Source organism: Mus musculus, chromosome 8 (genome assembly GCF_000001635.26).
Source record: "Mus musculus strain C57BL/6J chromosome 8, GRCm38.p6 C57BL/6J".
Lineage (NCBI taxonomy): Eukaryota > Metazoa > Chordata > Mammalia > Rodentia > Muridae > Mus > Mus musculus.
Window position 1 is genome coordinate 73,336,104 of NC_000074.6, and position 17,895 is coordinate 73,353,998.

The following is a 17,895-nucleotide window of genomic DNA, read 5'->3' on the forward strand; positions in this document are numbered from 1 at the left end:
TCAGAGCCAAGTACCTACATAAATGCAGGGAAGGTGTGGTAAAGCCCCTGTAAGAGAAGTACTGTGAAGGCAGGGAATTCCCAGAGTGAGCTGGCTAGCCAGAGCATGAGCTTTGGGTTCAATTAGGTGATTCTGTGTTAATATATAAGGTGGAGACCAATAGAAAACAATACCTGATATCAACCCCTAACCTCCACATGCACATATTCTCATTCCCATGCACATGCCTGCACGCGCACACACACAAATATTCAGTCTGGTTCTCTTACGGACTGAATTGCTTTTCACTCAGAAAGCTTCTAAGCAAGAAGTAATCAAAGCATTTTTAACTACAACTTGTAGCAATGATTGCTCTCAAACATAAAGCTTAGAACATTTTAGATAGCAGGTAAGCAAGATTAAAATGAAGGATGGGGATTGACATAGAAAAACTACAATCTAACATGACAACTCCTATGGCCATATCTCCTCAACTGATTCTCCATTTCCAATCCAGACAAGCCAGACAATGAGCATATCATAGCAATTAAAACAACAGTTAACAATTAAAACAACGGTTAACACTAAACAAGAGTGAAACTGTCTTGACAAAACAGATAAATGGGCAGGTTTGTCATCTGAATAGTGTTAGAGATGATGAGCTCAGGGAATTCATGAAAGTCATTCCATCACAACAGTGGCCCTTTTATGACTTGGTCAAATCACTTATCTGCCCTAAATCTGCAAATTGTGCTCCCTAAAACTCGTAAAACAGGACAACAAGAATGTCACCCATGTACACACCAGCTCTAACACCATAGACTCCAGCAGAGCTCCTGACCACAGAATCCACTACTTCATGCAGAGTGGAGAGAGAGGTCAGTTCTGACAAGGGCAGACCATCTCACTGCAGCAAAGCTGCATCTTAACCTTGGGGAGTTCATTTTACAAACAAAGCCCACCCTTGAGAAATTCTTTGTAATGATAATGACAATGCTGTGATTCCACCAAGGCAGCACTGAACCTGTGCAAGGTGATCCTTGCCACCACTTACAAGCATTTCAGGCAAGCTTCTCTATACCTTGCTCCTTTCCATTCCTTCCAAGTGAAAGGGTTTTCCCAAACAGCAGCCTACAAGCACACCATCCCTAAATTGGTTTGTTTGCATTCACAAGAATCTGCTACAAATCTGTGTTTGAAAGTTTACATGAGGCTGGTAAAATATAACCCATTGGACTGCATTAAAACACATCCCTGCTAAGAGCAGGATTATGGCTCCTTACAAAGCTCAAATATTGAAGTCTGTAATTATCCACAGCAAATCAGGATATGACTGTGTATGTCGAGGGGGGTCTCATGAAGGCAATGAAGGTAAAATACAGTCATTATCCTAATCCAGTGTGGTTTTATCCATAAAAGATGAGCAGATTAGAGCCCTGTAAGCAAAGGATGAAGATCATGTAAGACTGACAAAGGAGCCAGGCCTTGGAAGACACTGTCCTTCTACACATTGGCCTCAGAATTATTAGACAATAAATGTCTGTGGTGGCTTTGGCACTTTTCCTGGGGAAAGGTGAACCAGCCATGTCTTACCTAGCTAGACACAGTTCCTGTAATATACCAAAGAAAGTATCCCATCCAACCTCAGTGTGATGAACCCAAGTTTATTGGACTTACTTATAGGAACATGGGTGCTGTTTACATAAGTATGGGTAACCCCAAAATAGTGTGACCAGAAAAAAAATCGCCCTGATATGAGTGATGACCTTAGGAAAACTTATCACTGGAATCCCTATCCCAGACAACCGTCTACTATATTCTGGAGCATCTCCCAAGAAAATATGCAGTTAAGGAGGGAATGGGCAGAAGGGAGTGACTAGAATCACACGTCCTATCCTGTGAGGGTCTGGTTGAATATGGGCAATTACCGCTGCTTGAATTAAAAGGATAATGGCCATGTTAAATAGCACTTATTGAAATACCCATCCCCCACCTTATGAATACACCTTTACGAAGCACTGTTTTGTCATCCTTGGCATCCCACATGGTTTCTAGTATTTTTATTGTATCTTTTTAACATGTTTAATAAGTAAAACAATGTTGAGGGGGAAGGAGGAATCACAAAATGCACTGTCAAGAATTCCCTCATTTTGCCTAAGGTCTTAAAATGACAAACCCCAGAAATAGAAGGCAATTCCCATGCCATGCTGCCATTGACTAAGTGCACATCCCAATAGGAAGCTGGTGGCTGGGGCAGTAGAGGAAGTCGCACAAGAGAATAAACCTAGTAGCTTCAAAATATCCTGGTCAATCTGCCTATGGAGCACTGTGGAGAGCCATTCAAATAGGACTCATCCCCTCCATCCAACCCACTTCTGGGATGTTAGGTTGGATCTCCCACCCAGAACATGGCTATCACTTTACCAGACAGACTGGGAAAGGATGCTCCTATTCAGCAGAGATACTGAGTTGCATAAAATGAAAGACCGGCTACAGGGACCATCCTACCACACATTAAGAGCTTTCCAGAGAATGAAAATAACATACTGAAAGGCAGAGGAAAAGAGTAACTGACATCCAAGGACACTGAGAACCCGAGTCTAGTTTGGCCTCTAATTTCACTTTCAAAAACAGATAAAACTGCATTATGACCGATCCTGGGTATCTTAGTTAGGGTTACTTTTGCTGTGAGGAAACTCCATGTTCAAAGCAACACAGGAAGGGGGGTTTATTTGGTTTATCCTTCAATATCATTGACATATTTGAAGGAAGTCAAGACAGAACTTCAAATAGGGTAGGAACTTGAAGGCAGGGGCTGATGCAGAGGCCATGGAGGGGTGCTGCTTTCTAGCTTGCTCCTTATGGCTTGCTCAGCCTGCTTTATTATAGAACTCAGAACCAGGAGCCCAGGGATAGTACCACCTAAAATGGGTCGGGCCCTCCTCCATCAATCACTAATCTAAAAATGCATTACAGCGCCTGCCTACACCCCAATCTTATGGAGGCGTTTCATTCACTATGATTCCCTCCTCAGATGACTTTAGCTTATGTGAAGTTGACAGGAAACTATCCAGTGCACTGGGCAACATCAGTGTTAATTAAGTTTTTATCTTTTATTCCTAACAGAGCCCCCACGTAGCCACTGAGAAACTGCTATATACACTCACAGTATAGCTACAAGGGCAATTGTTTCAACAAAATTTAAAATAAGTTTGCATTTTCTGCAAATCCTATATACTTTCAAGAGTAGTCAGCCACAAACATGAGTTTGAGGAGAAAAAAAGTCCCAAAAATTCTACAGACCAAACCTTAAGTAGATAAGAGTCTAAAGGAGAAAAACACTTAAAATTTATACATTCCAAACTTCAGTATTGTAGAGAGAATGACTGTCAAGCCAATATTATTTTACTACTACAAGTTTTAAACACATGCACCACCTTGCTTATTTTTAAGTTGACATCTAAATTTTACAACAAACCCTAAATAGTTTGTATGGATATAATTTTTTCTCACATGACAAACATTAACACAAATAAAACTTCTACATGAATCTAGCAATCTGAGATCCATCATTTACTTTAAAATTTAAGAGTAAGTTTCTTTGTAAAAGCTAAGAACTTCATAAGATTTCTTAGCACAAGAATACAATGCCCAGTGTCCACTATGAAATTAATCAGATAACACACAAGGGGCATCCTTATGAATTGAAAGAGGGTTCTCACAACAATTTCAAATAGTTGCTTTGTATGGAGGAGTCTTTCAGAGTTTTATAGCCAGAACAATGTACCAGAGTAATGTTAGTTGGTGTATTCTTTACAAAATGCTAAAGATAACTGAGAAGGAAACTGAGAGAACCACAGACAAGGCAGGAGGGTCATCTCAGAATGAGCAAATTCAGGACTGGGATCATGAAGTTGAGGATCTAAAGAATGATCTCCCATAATCTACTTGCATACTTACAGACCAGTTTTCAATATTATTATGCGTTTATATGCTTCAAAAACAAAACAAGCCACCTGGATTAGTGAATCCTAAGAGAGAGATGTAAAGCCAATATGGAGACAGGGATTCACAGGGGTGGAAAGATTGTTCAATGGGTAAGAATACTTACTGCTCTCAAGAGGACTTGGGATCAACTCCTTGTACCCACGTTAGGTGGCTCACTACTGCCAGTTCCAGGGGATCCAATGCCCATTGTGGGTACCTGCACACACATGGTACACAAAAACTTGTGTAGGCACATATGTTTACATATAAATTAAAATAATAAATGAATCTTTAAAAATTAAACAAAAAGAATCCAATATTTGGGGAACTGGAAGTTCCAGCCTATAGTTTAATACCTGTGCAAATAGCAACTTCTGTTTACCTCAGTTCCCTGAACTGTAAAAGAAAAGTACTCAAAAGCTATACAGAAAGTATCAAAATATATCCCACAGTTAAAGCATAACTTACAAACATGTATATGATACATGGTATCTACAACTGTTACCATCATCAATCACCATAATTTTATAAACTGGATCACAACTTGCTAAGTCAGGATCTTTTCTTATGCAACTCAAATACCCTCCTCCCTGTCAGAAGGCAAATTTCCTATGAGACAGAAGAGCAAGACTATAGTGATTTGAATGGGAAATGCTCCCCATAGGCTCATGTATTTGAATACCTATTTGGAGTTCATAATGGTATTTAGAGGAGTTATGGTGCCGTTAAGAAAATGCAGTCTTGCTGAAGGAAGGAAGCCACTGAGAGCAGGCTTTGAGGGTTAATAGTCTCTCCCCATTCCTGTTTTCTGAACTCCTCCACCCCTACTTTAACCCACACACGCCAGTTTCCTACTTCTGGGCATATAATCATCCAGCTTGCTGTTCCTGCCAGCATACCATGTAGTTCCCACCACCATGACGATGGTCAGTCTTTTGAAACTCTAAGGTAAAATAAACTCCTCTATAAGTTCTAGTATTTCATCAGAGCAACAGAAAAATAACTAATACAATGATGGGTGGGTTAGTACAAGTGCAAGAATTTGCTTTTATCATTAGTACCTTTGCAGAGTTTCTAGAATTGAAAACATAAAGCACGTGGCCTGCCTTCCTCCCTCTCTTCTTTCTCCTCCATCCCTCAGGTACCATCCTACCATCAAGTTAACCAAGTGCACTCATCATAAAAGGGTAATGTACAGGTAAAAGAGGTGTGTAGAGGTGAGGTAGAATTCTAAATAACAACGAAAACAGCTGGTACTTCTTGAGGGGTTTGTCAACATCATACAAAAGTTAACAGACTGAATGAACTCAAAAGCTCTGTTTCAATGGGAATTGTATGTCGGCAAACTCAAACAGATGGGGGAAAGCAAAAGGTAAGCCAAGAGAAAGTATCTGTTGGCATGGATTAAGTCAGATCACCTCTGCAAAAGCATTCTGGCCCCGAGAACAAACACCCTGAGCCAAGTGTAAGTTCAGGAAGTCATGTGAGTGCCCAGATCATACAAACTCTCTGAAAAGCCCCTATGATTTACTAAGCATAATCTGTTTCATGTAGCAGGATGCCTAGCTTACAGGGCCAGTACAAGAAAACCTAAATGGGCCTCAGCAACACCACAAGCAATATGACATAATCTAAGCAGACTTTAGGCACCACTGCTGAGTTTCTGTAGAAATGAATCCAGTCCTGCTCAGTCACTCCACACCACTCTTCAATAATTTCTCAATCATTTATAACTGTCATTCCACACATCTGGTTCGTTAATGGAATGTGGGAAGAATTAAATCTAAGTAGAAGTCAGGGTCTATCAGCATCCAAGGCTCAAGCTAGAAAGATTCAAAAGCTTGAGAGAGAAGGGGACAACAAAATGAAGCAGGGAGCTGGAGAGATAGCTTGGGCAATAGAGTGTTTTCCACATAAGCATGGGGACCTGAGTTCAGATACCCAGAACCCAGCTCTTCTAGTCTATCAAGAACTCCATTCCTACCTCCCCTCTGCTAGGTCTCAAACCTGGGACAAAGGGGTATGCAGTCAGCATAGATGAAAATGCTTTAAGGAGCAAATTCTCATCATCCTAGTTACCCCTTCAGGAAAATGAGACCCTCGAGGTCTAATAGAAAACCACTACATTACACCAGCCCAGTAAATATGACAAAACCTACAATAGATTACACCATTTATTGGCCAAAGAGTACTTCCAAGTATAGGATAGAGCCACAAAGATTGGTGCAATGAGTGCTGAAGACAGGAAAGCCCCAGCTTAGAGGGCTAGAACTCTGAGAAACTGGAACAGGATGGCAGTATCAGTGTCATTATGAAGCGAGAATCAGAAAAGCTAGGAGACAGGACTTCCTAAACTTGTTTCAAATGGGAACTAAAGATGTCCCAGGCTGAAAAGAAGGAAAGAGCTGAGCAGGCAAAGAAAGTAAATACAGACCTTATTAGGTTTGGGGAAAATAACCAATAAGTAAAAAAACTACAGAGTTAGGGACTGGTGGTTCCTAAAATGGGAGAGGGGAAGAGATGAAACAAATGTGCTGCAGATGGTTCAGAAAAGCTTTGTATGTCCACTAAGAAGGGTAGATGGTTGCCAGTCACTGGCAATGAGCCAGCGAGGGTAAATCCACAGAATATTCCAGAAAAGCTCTCATTCCCCAAAGATGAGATATAAAAACCTCTCTTTTAGGGAGTGGAATATCCTACTTAAAAAACCCTACTATCCAGAATGGCTTACTCCACCATTTTGCAAAGAATGTCCTCATAATCCAGCAGGAAGAAACTTCAGAGAAGCAAGGCAGTCATGAGGGTAGAGGGTGGAGCACAGAGCAGGCTCCAATTGTGGCACACAGCCCAGATGGAAGAACTCTGAGCAGTCTGCTTTCACCTCTCTGTAGCTGACATAGGAGACACTCACGAAGAACAGAATTGTCTGTATTACACTCAGTGTTATTATCCAAAGCCGAGAAAAGATTGTTTGCTCTATAACCCTGGGTCCATTTAAACAAACTTCCAATAAGAGAGGTTCCAGGTCACCAAACCCCTGTCCCCCAGCACAGCCCAAATAGAAAGTGCTATTTTTAGATTGTGGCTATGTCACAAGTGTACTTTGTTCCAAGTAGGCTGCCTTTATGATGAGTAATGTTAAATATCTACAACATCAATGCCAAGCTTAAGTTGAGCCAATGATTAAGACTGGAAAAGTTTACAGAAGCATCTGTTGGCCTCTATCCTATGGCAACAATGCCAGCCAGGGATCTTTAGACAACGCATGCTGTTACAATTGAGTGGGTCCTCCAGAAGTTCATAAGTCAGAGGTAAGGAGCATTGTTCACAGAAGTTCATGTGTCAGAACCTGAATTTTCTGCCAGTATCTGAAGACGGAGCCTACGGTGAGGTATTTGGGTCAAAGCAGAGTGTATTCCTTTCTTCATTTTATTTGCAATGCTTCTGCTAATAGACTCTCACTGGTTTCTTCTCAAACCTCAAATTAGGTATTTGCCTTGTCAACTTTACATGGCCTGACCTTCCATAAGCCCTTCCAATAATGGTTTAAGAACTTCATATCCAAGGGTCTGATGTAAATATTGCCTCTTTCACTGAGTTTTAAAGGCTAAAGCCAGCTCCAGTGTGCAGTTCCCATTACCATCTTCAGCTCAACACTCAATGCCATTGCCTTTCTACTCAATTGTGACTCAATTGTTATCTGCTATTGTGCTTCTTCACTCAGCACATTTTTCCCAACCTCTCCAACTGAGTATCTCAAGGACAAGATCAGAAGTCTCTAGGTTTAATTTGACACACTTATGGGATGTTCCCATGAATTCTAATATTGGTGTGACCTTACCACACTATCAGAGAAGCTGTAGAGATAAAGTCACTAAAAGTGATTCTAATGAAGGCTTGTCTTGTTAAGGAAGGTATGAAACAAACTGAAGTGGAGTGCATGGAAAGGCAGACAGGGAGCTGAGCACAGAGCCTAGAAGAACCAAGAGTGGTGAACAGTGACCATGGACTTAAGTCACTGTGCCTGTGAACAATGCTCCTTACCTTACCAGCATGGGTATCCAAGGTTCCGGGATAAAGGAGCTGGTCAGGGGGTTCAACTGTCTCCTTCAGGCTGAATGGATGAAGGAGCTCATCTGGGAACTCAGGTGCCTTCTTCAGACTAAATGCTGTCCCAGTATAGCTGCTCTGATCACACAGAGATGTCCATGCTAGCCCAGAGCCCTTTGGAGCCTAGGTGAAGCACCCTCAACTCTACACAGAAGAAGACATCTTGACCTTTTCCCACTCAGGCAGGTCTCTAGCCTTTCAACTCCAGAAGTCCACTTGATCCTAACAGACTAACAAGCCTGATCCACAGTCATGTCACAGCCACTGTCATCAGCACTAGAGATGTCAACATCCTCGGTCATTCTAAGGCTTGTACTGAAAATGCTTCTCAAGACATTTTCAGCACATCTTGGTATCTGCATGTGAGGCATCTTAAGAGCACACCCATTTTCATTCCAAACAAGTTAAAATCTCTATATATTCCGAGGAAAGAACATGGGGCCCATTCCAGGTTATCAATGTCAAACACACAAAGACAAGCCTTCAGAGAACTTATTATGGTGATCCGAAATTTCCAACACAGGTGGGAAATGAAAGTTCCACGAAGTGACCTCAAGTTGCCCAACTTCATCCAGTCACACCTGGGTCTGCTGCAACTAACTCCCCTCCATGATCACTCCACCAAACTGTGAACATAGGGCCACACTTTCATTTACTAAATCATCTGAGGCACACACTTTGACTACTTCCTGGAGTGCAGAGCTACTAAGAACCAGTCACCACAGTAGAGGTAGAAAAAAATCCACCCCTTATCCTTCCACCTGCATTTCCAAAGAACAATAAATGCCTCTCCCAGATGAGAATCTGTATCTGTCAGCAAAACTGGTACATACTTTTGGCTTATTAAGGATCCACACAACTATTCTGGAAACTAAAGGAAGGAGGCAATGATGCCTTCTAGTCAGCCACACATGTTAACCTTATTCATATACATCAATGCATCTGAAGCAATAGCAATCTAACTACAGACTAACACTCAAGACCAGATGCCTTTATGAATTAAACAAACAAACAAAAAAACACAAAGAAAGAAACTCGCACAAGACCATGTGCTATGCAAATCCTCCTAAACTCTAGAGCTACCATGGAGAGCTGGAAAGATTAGCCAAGCCCTTTCTTTCCATTTGGCCTTGGTAATTCAGAAAAGGCACTGTTAAGGGCAAAAGCTCTGCCAGTAGTCAGGACTCCATTTCCATCCATGTCTGCTGCCTGTCCAAAGCAAAGCCCATAATGTGGCAAGAGAGGCTCAAATTATGGGTGAGACTGCACTTTCCATTCTACCGGGGCCTGTGATTACCTGCAATTCCAAAATTACCTCTGCAGAGTAAACGCCTCCATTGCACTCCATTCCTAGAACAAACTCTCTTCTGAGAACTTGATAAGAGATAAAGGTACTTGGGGATGGGGGTGGGGGGACACACAACCGCAAAACAACTGATAGTACTGTGGCAGTGAAAGAACTGTCAGCACGTGAGTGCGTGTGTGCACACTCGCGTACACCCCCCACACACACACACACATTTAAGTAAAAAAAAAAAAAAAAAAAAAAAAAAAGCCAAAGTTAAGATAACAAGAAAATCAGAATCCTGGGAACAGTGAGTTTACCAAGTGATTTGTTCCATATACTTAGTTGGTGAACTCAAACATTTAAATAAGCCATGCTTTTCTTTCTGTACAAATCCCATACTGGGCTTCATGGCAGGTAAGTCTAGTTGGCTATCAAATGAGACATTCTATTTTATGGCTCAAAGTCCCCAACATTACCTAACAACAAATGAGTCTCCTAAAACTGTCCATCAGGATTGTATTCATAAAATAATTTCAAATACCATAAAGGAGCAGCCATTAAACAGAGACCCACAATAAATCACTTTTGTAAAATAAAAATCTTTTCATAGCTCAAACAATTACTTATCTTAAATTACTTGGTTTTAACAGAAGATTTTATATGCCAAACTTTCCTCAAATATAGTACTCCCCCATTTCGCTTCAATATTAAAATAATAACAGACTCTCAGAATCACATTGCACTTGAGATTTCTTCTTTCCAATAAGCATTACACTCTGTCCCCAGGGAATCCAGAAGCAACAAGTCAGGGTATATTCTTCCTGACTTGACTTTCATACTTTCATCTTTATCCAGCCTCTCCACTATAAGGTCAAATGGGAAGGCTTTCTTCTGAGAAGATCCCAGAAGGGCCAACTCTTGTATTTATCTACTACATTGTTTTTGCTTTGTTTTCTTTCTATCACAATGCAGGTCTTTCTCAAGTAGTTAGTAGCTAAGTACTAGTGTAACATTCCAGGATTAACCAGTTGGCACCATATACAAGAAGCAAGAGATTGCTCATATGTTCATGGCCTCATGTATGAGAGGTTTTATGACGTTTGTAACCAAGAGCAAAGGCTGACATTCTTTTTAAGCAAGTCTGTTTTTGACTCTAAGTCTTCTCCCATTTCAGAGCAGAAAGGTAAAAACCCTACCTGGCAGTCTAAACCTTACCACAAACTAGCTCAGGTTAGTCCTTTCCCTCTCGGGAGACACTAACTTAAAAGGTACAAGATAAGCAATACTTTACTGACAGATGGTTCCTGGAATCCAAGGAACACAGGAAACCTGAGTTGACAATCTGACCCCACTCAATGCAGGCATGGAGGGTGCAAAGGAAATGAGAAAATACAAGCACACATATAGGTACTCATGTGTAGGCGCGCGCACACACACACCTTTTACCACCTCTATTTTGGCTCCTGCTCTTAAAAAAATTAAATATACGTGAGGTAAGCTACATGTTGTCCACCTAAGGTCTATCACCTTCCCTCCAGAGGACACCTGTGGGGACAAGGAGCACCCAGACAGGAGCTTAGCACAACTGTCATCTGAAAGGCTTCATCCAGCTGTTGATGGAAACAGATGCAGAAACCCACAGCAAAACATTAGGAATGCTCAGGGATTCTTGTGGAAGAATCACATATGCAGCAGTTGTACAGCTTGGTCTTCATGTAGGTCCCCTAACAACTGGACTGTGGACTGAGTCTCAGACTCAAGATGCTTGCCTGCCTTTTGATCCCTTTCCCCTAGCTGGGCAGGTTTCTCAGGCCTCAGAAGTTGGGGGTCAGGGGGGTGGGGGAGCTAAGGGGTTGGGGGGGCAAATTTGATCAAAATGTAAAGTGAATGAAGAAAGAAAGAAAGAAAGAAAGAAAGAAAGAAAGAAAGAAAGAAAGAAAGAAAGAAAGAAAGAGGGAGGGAGGGAGGGAGGGAGGGAGGGAGGGAGGGAGGGAGGGGAGGGGAGGGGAGGGGAGGGGAGGGGAGGGGAGGGGAGGGGAGGGGAGGGGAGGGAAGGGGAGGGGAGGGGAGGGAAGGGAAATTTAATATACTTGGTCCTGGAAAGAGAGAGAGAGATACAGAGACAGAGAGACGAAGAGAGAGAGAAGGTAGGTAGGTAGGTAGTTAGGTAGGTTGGTAGGTAAGTAGGTAGGCAGGCAGGCAGGCAAATAAAATTAAATGTACTTACTTGGTTATGGAGATCACAATTCCAACTTTGACTTTCCACTCTCTCTAATAACCTGCAGACAGGAGTGCACAACTCCACTGTTGAGTTTCTTCCTGACCACATGCAATCAGCCCTCAGATTAAGAGGGTTTAACTAACAGCAGAAAGAAGCATTAGAATTTGTGTCTAGGGCTGAAGAGATGGCATGGCAGTTAAAAGCACTTGCTGCTCTTGCAGAGGACCTGAACTCAGTTTCTAGAACCCACTGGCAGTTTCCAACTGTCTATAACTCCAATTCCAGGGAATCCAGTGTCCTCTTCTGACATCTGGGATACAGACATGCATATAGTACACTTTTCTTTCAGACAAAACACTCATACACATAAAGTAAAACTAAATCTTTAAATAAAATATAAAATAAAAATCATATCTATGCTAAACATGTAGACTTTTTCATTTGGTCATTTAGTCTATAAACATCACACTGTAATAAGTATTTATGTACCATCTACATTGGAGTAGGTATTATAAATAATCTAGAGGTTTTTTAAGTTTCTATACAAGCATTATTCCATCTTATAAAAGTAGCTTGAACATATGTGGAATTTGGTATTAAGGGGTAAGGACCTAAGAACCAATCCCTGACAGATATGAAGACCCAGGAAAACACTAGAGTTTAGTACTACAACACACAGAAGTAGTCAGACACATGCAGGAATACTCCCATTTACAGATAAAACTATTCCAACAGCAAAGAAAGTTAAGAAGAAAATAGAAATGACTATAATACAGAAGCCATGTTCTGGTGGGAAGCACAGTCATAACTCTATCTGGAGCTAATACAAAATAAAATGTATTCTAACAGAAGGCAGCTTTGCCCTTGCCATACTGTATTACGTGTTAAGTAACTGGGCCCTTTTTTTCCCACTACTGTGTAATTACACATGAAACCGCAGATGTCATTCATGTACACAGAGGCCTGACTTAGGCTTGAAAAGAAATCCTTTCTTCATCTGCATTGCTAGCAGTTTTTGAAAGGACAGGAAAAATGCTCTATGGAGAAAAACATGGACACCAAAACATCTGTCTATGTTTAATAGTAATATGAGATAATCAACTACCTCTGTTGGAACTTGCCCAACAACCATTCTTGCCCCATTTTGATTTCATAGAGCATGAGACTGAGGCACAATTGCTAGTAAGGGGCCCAGTCAAGGCACTAACTTTCTGACTCCAAGCTTTCCTTTTCTAGAAATTCTCCTTTTCCAGTTGCCATTCCACTGACTATTCATACACAATGTATACTGGGGTTTCCACACTGCTGTCTTCCTTACTCCCACTAATGTAGAAACTTCAAAGTCATCCTTTGAACATACCTGCACAGTTGTACACAACTTGCAGGAGTGAATGGCTGCCTGCTACAGCTGATCACCAATGAGACAAATGAAGAACCCTTATGACTTCGGCACAGAGCAAAGCATTTGCCATTAAAAAAAATCAAAAACAAAAACAAAAAACAGAATCAATCAAATCACTACTTGCTACACTAAAAGCAAGAACAGTTAACTCTACTGAAATCTACCTACTGATTTCCAGATATCAACATCACAGTGCCCAGCACATAAAGCAAAGCCACATCCCCAAATTGTCATTGTTCCTGCCTCACTGACCTTACAGAATCCAATACTCTGCCTCAACTTCTTCTGCCACCCCTACCAAAGGGATTTCCCCAAATTTATAAGCCTCCCTTCATGCCTTAGGACCACAGCCCTAAATATTTTCTTCCTTCAGTCTCTTACCCCTTGGTCCTACTGCACCTATGAAGATCAATCCTTAAAGCCCTAAGAGAAGGATGAGACTCTGTGTTGATCATTTTTCCTAGACCACAGTAGCCATTCTCCTTAAACTACCTACATATGCACTATACTTATGAGTAAAAGGTCACAGATGCAATCTAACAGACTCTGGGGTTCCAGGTACTGAAACAACTTGCAGAATTTTGCAGGTTCTGAACAAAGTCTAAGTCTACATGCTAAATCAAGCTTTTAAGACTCCAGCAGGACCAATATCTTGGTGAAAATTGTCCTTTGAGTGCCAGTATGCTGGAATGGCCAGTCTCTTAGACTCTTCCTTCATCCCCTGTAAGTCTTTCATAAGAGCTAGTTGCTATGGGTAGACCTGGGCCAAGGGACTTTGATCTTTGGGGAAATACAATTATCTTCTAATTCTGCTGTAGGAATCCCAGACACTAATGATTTAACGCTGTTAAAAATGGAGAGCACATCTAAGTCCAACCACACTGTCAAATACTATGTTACTATCTGTGTAAGGAATGTACTTTTAAGGGTATGACAGCAAGAAAATTTAAGTTTAATGGAATTAATTTCAGAAATGTCCTGAAGAAGTGTTATTTTTGAAGACTGAGTTATATTGTCCAAAAGCACATCCCCACATCGTCCCCCAAAAAGGAGGGGCTGGGGATGTATCTTAGTAGTCGTCAGAGCACTCACTCAGCAATCATGAGGCTTGGTCCTCAGAAGTACAAAGGGGATGGAGGACAGTTACCAGCACCATTAGGGAATTTAAAGTTAGCATGAACTAATGTTAAAAAGGCAGTTTACAGGAGCCAATGTTCCCAAAATGTATAGCCCTTATATACTTAAACCACTGTATTTGAATCTTACCAGATATTCCCTTAACACTTTGCAGTTAACACCCACACAGTCCACATGACATTGTAGAATAAACCAGGCCAACCATCCACTCAACAGTGCAAGCACAAACTGAGTACCAAAAACTTACGATCATGAGCTTTCACAACAAGCCATAGTCATTTCTAGCATCTGTTCCTGGTCTTTGTGCTTTGGTGACAGAATAGAAAACAATTCCCCCTAGTGTCCTGTAGGCGGCTGAAGGATGGAGAGAGACACTGGGAAAAGCAGACTCTTGCCTTCCAGCACTGACTTTAAAGAACAGCTCAGGAACACAGATCCTAGAAAAACCTTGGTGACCTAGACAAGAAGTATTCTCATAACTTATGAGAGGATAAAAACCTTTGATTTTATTTCTAAAGCTCATCCAGTTTCAACTTAAAAGTCAAAAGAATCTATATCCTTTCACATCAAAATATATTAGTCCACAATTCAGACCATTTCTTGAAGCACTGGGAGCCCACACTTGCAGGCAGCCTGTGCTCACCCACACTGGTGGGAATGTCTTCTTTAGAAGCCTCCCTGTTCTCCTACGGGAGTTCGCCTCCTTTCTTTGGCAAATCCACTAACATCTAAATCCTCATAGCTTCTGCCCTTCTGTGCAGATCCTTCCTTCAGTTCACTTTCCGTTCTGAAATTAACAGACCCCAGCTCCATAAATGTGCGTTCTCCTCAAGCAATTTTCAATAAGGAAAAGCACTCTTTGAAAATACCCAAGAGATGTGTGAAACCTTCATGGAAGTTTTCTCTTAGTCTGCTTTTTTTTTTTTTTTTTTTTTTCCTGCTCCAGTAAGGTCCCAACACACAGATGAGTAATTGATTCATATCAACCATTTGTGAGAGACGAGAAAAGAAATCACCACTGTTCTTTTCCTAATTTATATCATTCCCAATCTGGAGTCTATCAAAGTGAATCCTGAGGTGGGAAGGCAGGAGAGGCAAAAAGAAACATCAGCCTCAGATGCCTGCCTCCACTCATAAGAAAGCACTTTGGGTGCCCGCCTGTGTCAGAAAGGGTGGCGTGCCACTCCCTCCAACCTCCCTCTGTCGCCCTAAAGGAAGAAAGAGTATGAGTTCTCTTTTGAGACACTTACATAAGACTCAGTAAACTTCCTGTGACATTCACAGAAAATGTAAGCTGCTCTTTTGCTCCCTCGGGATATCATTTTAATGGACTGAGTGACAAAATTCACAGATTCAGAATTCAGCAGAAACCTACTCAACTGAGGTACATCAGCACTGGAACAGGGAAAACAAAAAAACAAAAAACAAAACCCAAACCAGTGCATCCCTATTAAAAAGGGTCACCCAGGAGATGGACTGGGTCAGCAAAAGACAATCTGTTCCCTCTCAAGTGACCCATTTAAAGTCCAGAAGTGCACAGGTTTAATAAATCTCACACTGGTAAAGACAGCTTATAGAAAGAACTATCCTTACAGAGCGGGGGCATTTCAAGGCGATGAACAGTATAACTTCATGATAAACATACTTATCATTCCAACCTCCAGAAGCAATGACATTTACAGGAAGCTCTGAGTAGACACTGATGACTACAAGAAGTTTAGTGTAACAGGACAGACCAGGTATGTTGGTTGGGACTCCCCCTCACGGGTATCCATGCCATCCAACCACTTTATCCTAAAGAGCTTTTGGAAAATGTGGATGCATACACCCAACCCGGCCTCTTTTCAACCTATTGGAAAGTTCTCTGGGCATCCCATCATAAAAGGCAGGTGAACGTCGAAGAAAAGCAGGAAGGGTCCCAGGGTGGCGGGAAAACAATACCTCCAGGTGTTACTAAGAACCTGCCCCCTACACACACACACCAACTCGCTCTTGCCTATCAATATCTTGTACACCTAAGAGCATGTCAGGCCCTGAGACAGATCCTGGGGACACTAGAGATTGGGGTCTTCCACCTCCTGCTTTTCCGGGACTCAAAGCCAAGTCAGAAACGGTGTGCCCATCCTTTTTACTAGCATCCTAAGCACACCGGGTACCAGCCACAGGTTTGGATAAGTTGTCCAGCATTGCTCACTAAAGCGTTCCCACGATGGTTCTCTCGCACATCAGGGCTCTTACCTTGGCCTTGACTACATCCAGGCAGAGGTACACTCCGAAAGAGCTGAACCGCGTGGTGCCACTGACGCCTACTAAGTGCAGTGGGTCCTGGTGGAGATCCCAGCTGGAGCTGTTCTAACCCGACCGACCGACGGTGCCAAGCACAGACTTCGGGACAGCCTTGGGCTCCAAATATCAATAGGAAAGGTCCGCCTTGCCGGGACTGAGCACTCTCCCTTCTTTCTCCTCCTCCGAGGCGGCTGCCGAGAGCTGCTCTACGCCAGAAGGACTCTTCCAAGCCCTGGGCGCCTCGCATGGGCAAGGGCCTGGGGGCCGCCCTGGGTTGGATCCGGGAAACCAGCGCCAGGAAGAAACGGGGAGCCGCAGCTCTGCCGGCTTCACCTTCCGCGCCCCTGACCGCTTAACCCCTTCAGGGCAGGGCCTGCCCGCAACCGGCCCGGCCAGGCAAGTACACCGGCAGCCCCAGCCACGGAGAAGAGGCGAGGCAGGAGGCAGGAGGCTGGAGGCAGCTCAGCCGGACCGAGAGACCAGCGTGGCGAACGAGCACTGGGACCGACCGTAGCTGCTTGCGGTGACCCTCCCCCCCACCCCCCGGGCCTGCGCCGCCCGCCCGCGGCTCCGCGAGAAGCGGGCGCTGAAGAGGGCCTCGCCCGGGCCTGGGGCGCGGGACCGGGGGCGCGGGGCCGGGATAGATGCTCCTTGGAAGGTCACGGCCGCCGGGGCGCCGCGAGCGGGACGCAGCCCGATGGGTGCGGGGAGCCCGGGCGGGCAGCCCCCGCCGCCACCTTGGAGACGCGCCGGCTTCCCGGAGCGCTCAGGTTTGGAGCCGCTCGTCCGCTGCAGACGCTGTGGGCAGCCTGGAGCCGCGAACGGACAGGCGCGCGATCCCCGCTTCCCGCGCGGGGCCGGGAGAGAATCGCTGTGCGGGGACCGGCGTGGGAGCGCGCTGGCGGGCGCTGGTGTTGGAGCTCCAGGCTAGTCCAGCCGCCGCCGCGTGCTTAGAGCGTCGGGCTCGTTCGGCAGCTGCAGTGACTGTGTGTCTGTGTCATGTCTGTGCAGCTGGGGGGCGAGGGGGAAGGACCGCGATCCTGGGCTGGGTTCCGAGCGGGGGCGGGACCGGAGCCCGCCTCGGGGCCACGCCTCCTCCCCGTGATCGCATGGACAGCCAATGGGTAGCGCCAGGAATGTGCGTCTCTAGTGCCCGCCCTGCCTAGGCTACGCCTACGACCAAGCGCCTCCCTCCGCTCCTTGGTTCATTGGAACGCAGGCGGATGAAACACCCGGAGCCCGGAGCCCGGGCCGGGTCTCGGGAAAAGGGTGCTAGCTGGAGCTCCCCGCCCTTCTTTCCCGGACTCCGGCTACCCCAGATTTGGATGAAAGAGAGTGAAGAGAGGCGGGTTGAGTTCGCAATTGTTGCTTCCGGTTTGCGAGCAGGGTGGGTCACCGTGCCACTCCTTTTACAAAATAACGGTTTGGGGGGAAGTAGGAAGTTTACCCTGCTTTTCCTTCGGTTGGGAACGCGGCTCTCCCCTA

At 43.9% G+C, this 17,895-nt stretch overlaps 1 protein-coding gene across 3 annotated transcripts in view; it reads right to left on the reverse strand.

Annotated features, from left to right (window-relative positions):
- Window positions 1-17,618, reverse strand: part of Large1 (LARGE xylosyl- and glucuronyltransferase 1) — a 539,124-nt gene extending 521,506 nt beyond the window's left edge. The window contains exons 1-2 of one of the 3 annotated variants that reach the window (NM_001317391.1): window positions 16,363-17,437; window positions 4,091-4,183 (exon numbers count right to left, since the gene is read on the reverse strand). The gene's annotated coding sequence lies outside the window, so the exon portion shown is untranslated. Of the gene's footprint in view, window positions 1-4,090; window positions 4,184-16,362 lie in introns of all 3 variants that reach the window. The other 2 variants (XR_003947238.1, NM_010687.2) reach the window with 2 other exon arrangements.
- Window positions 17,619-17,895: the final 277 nt, after the last annotated feature.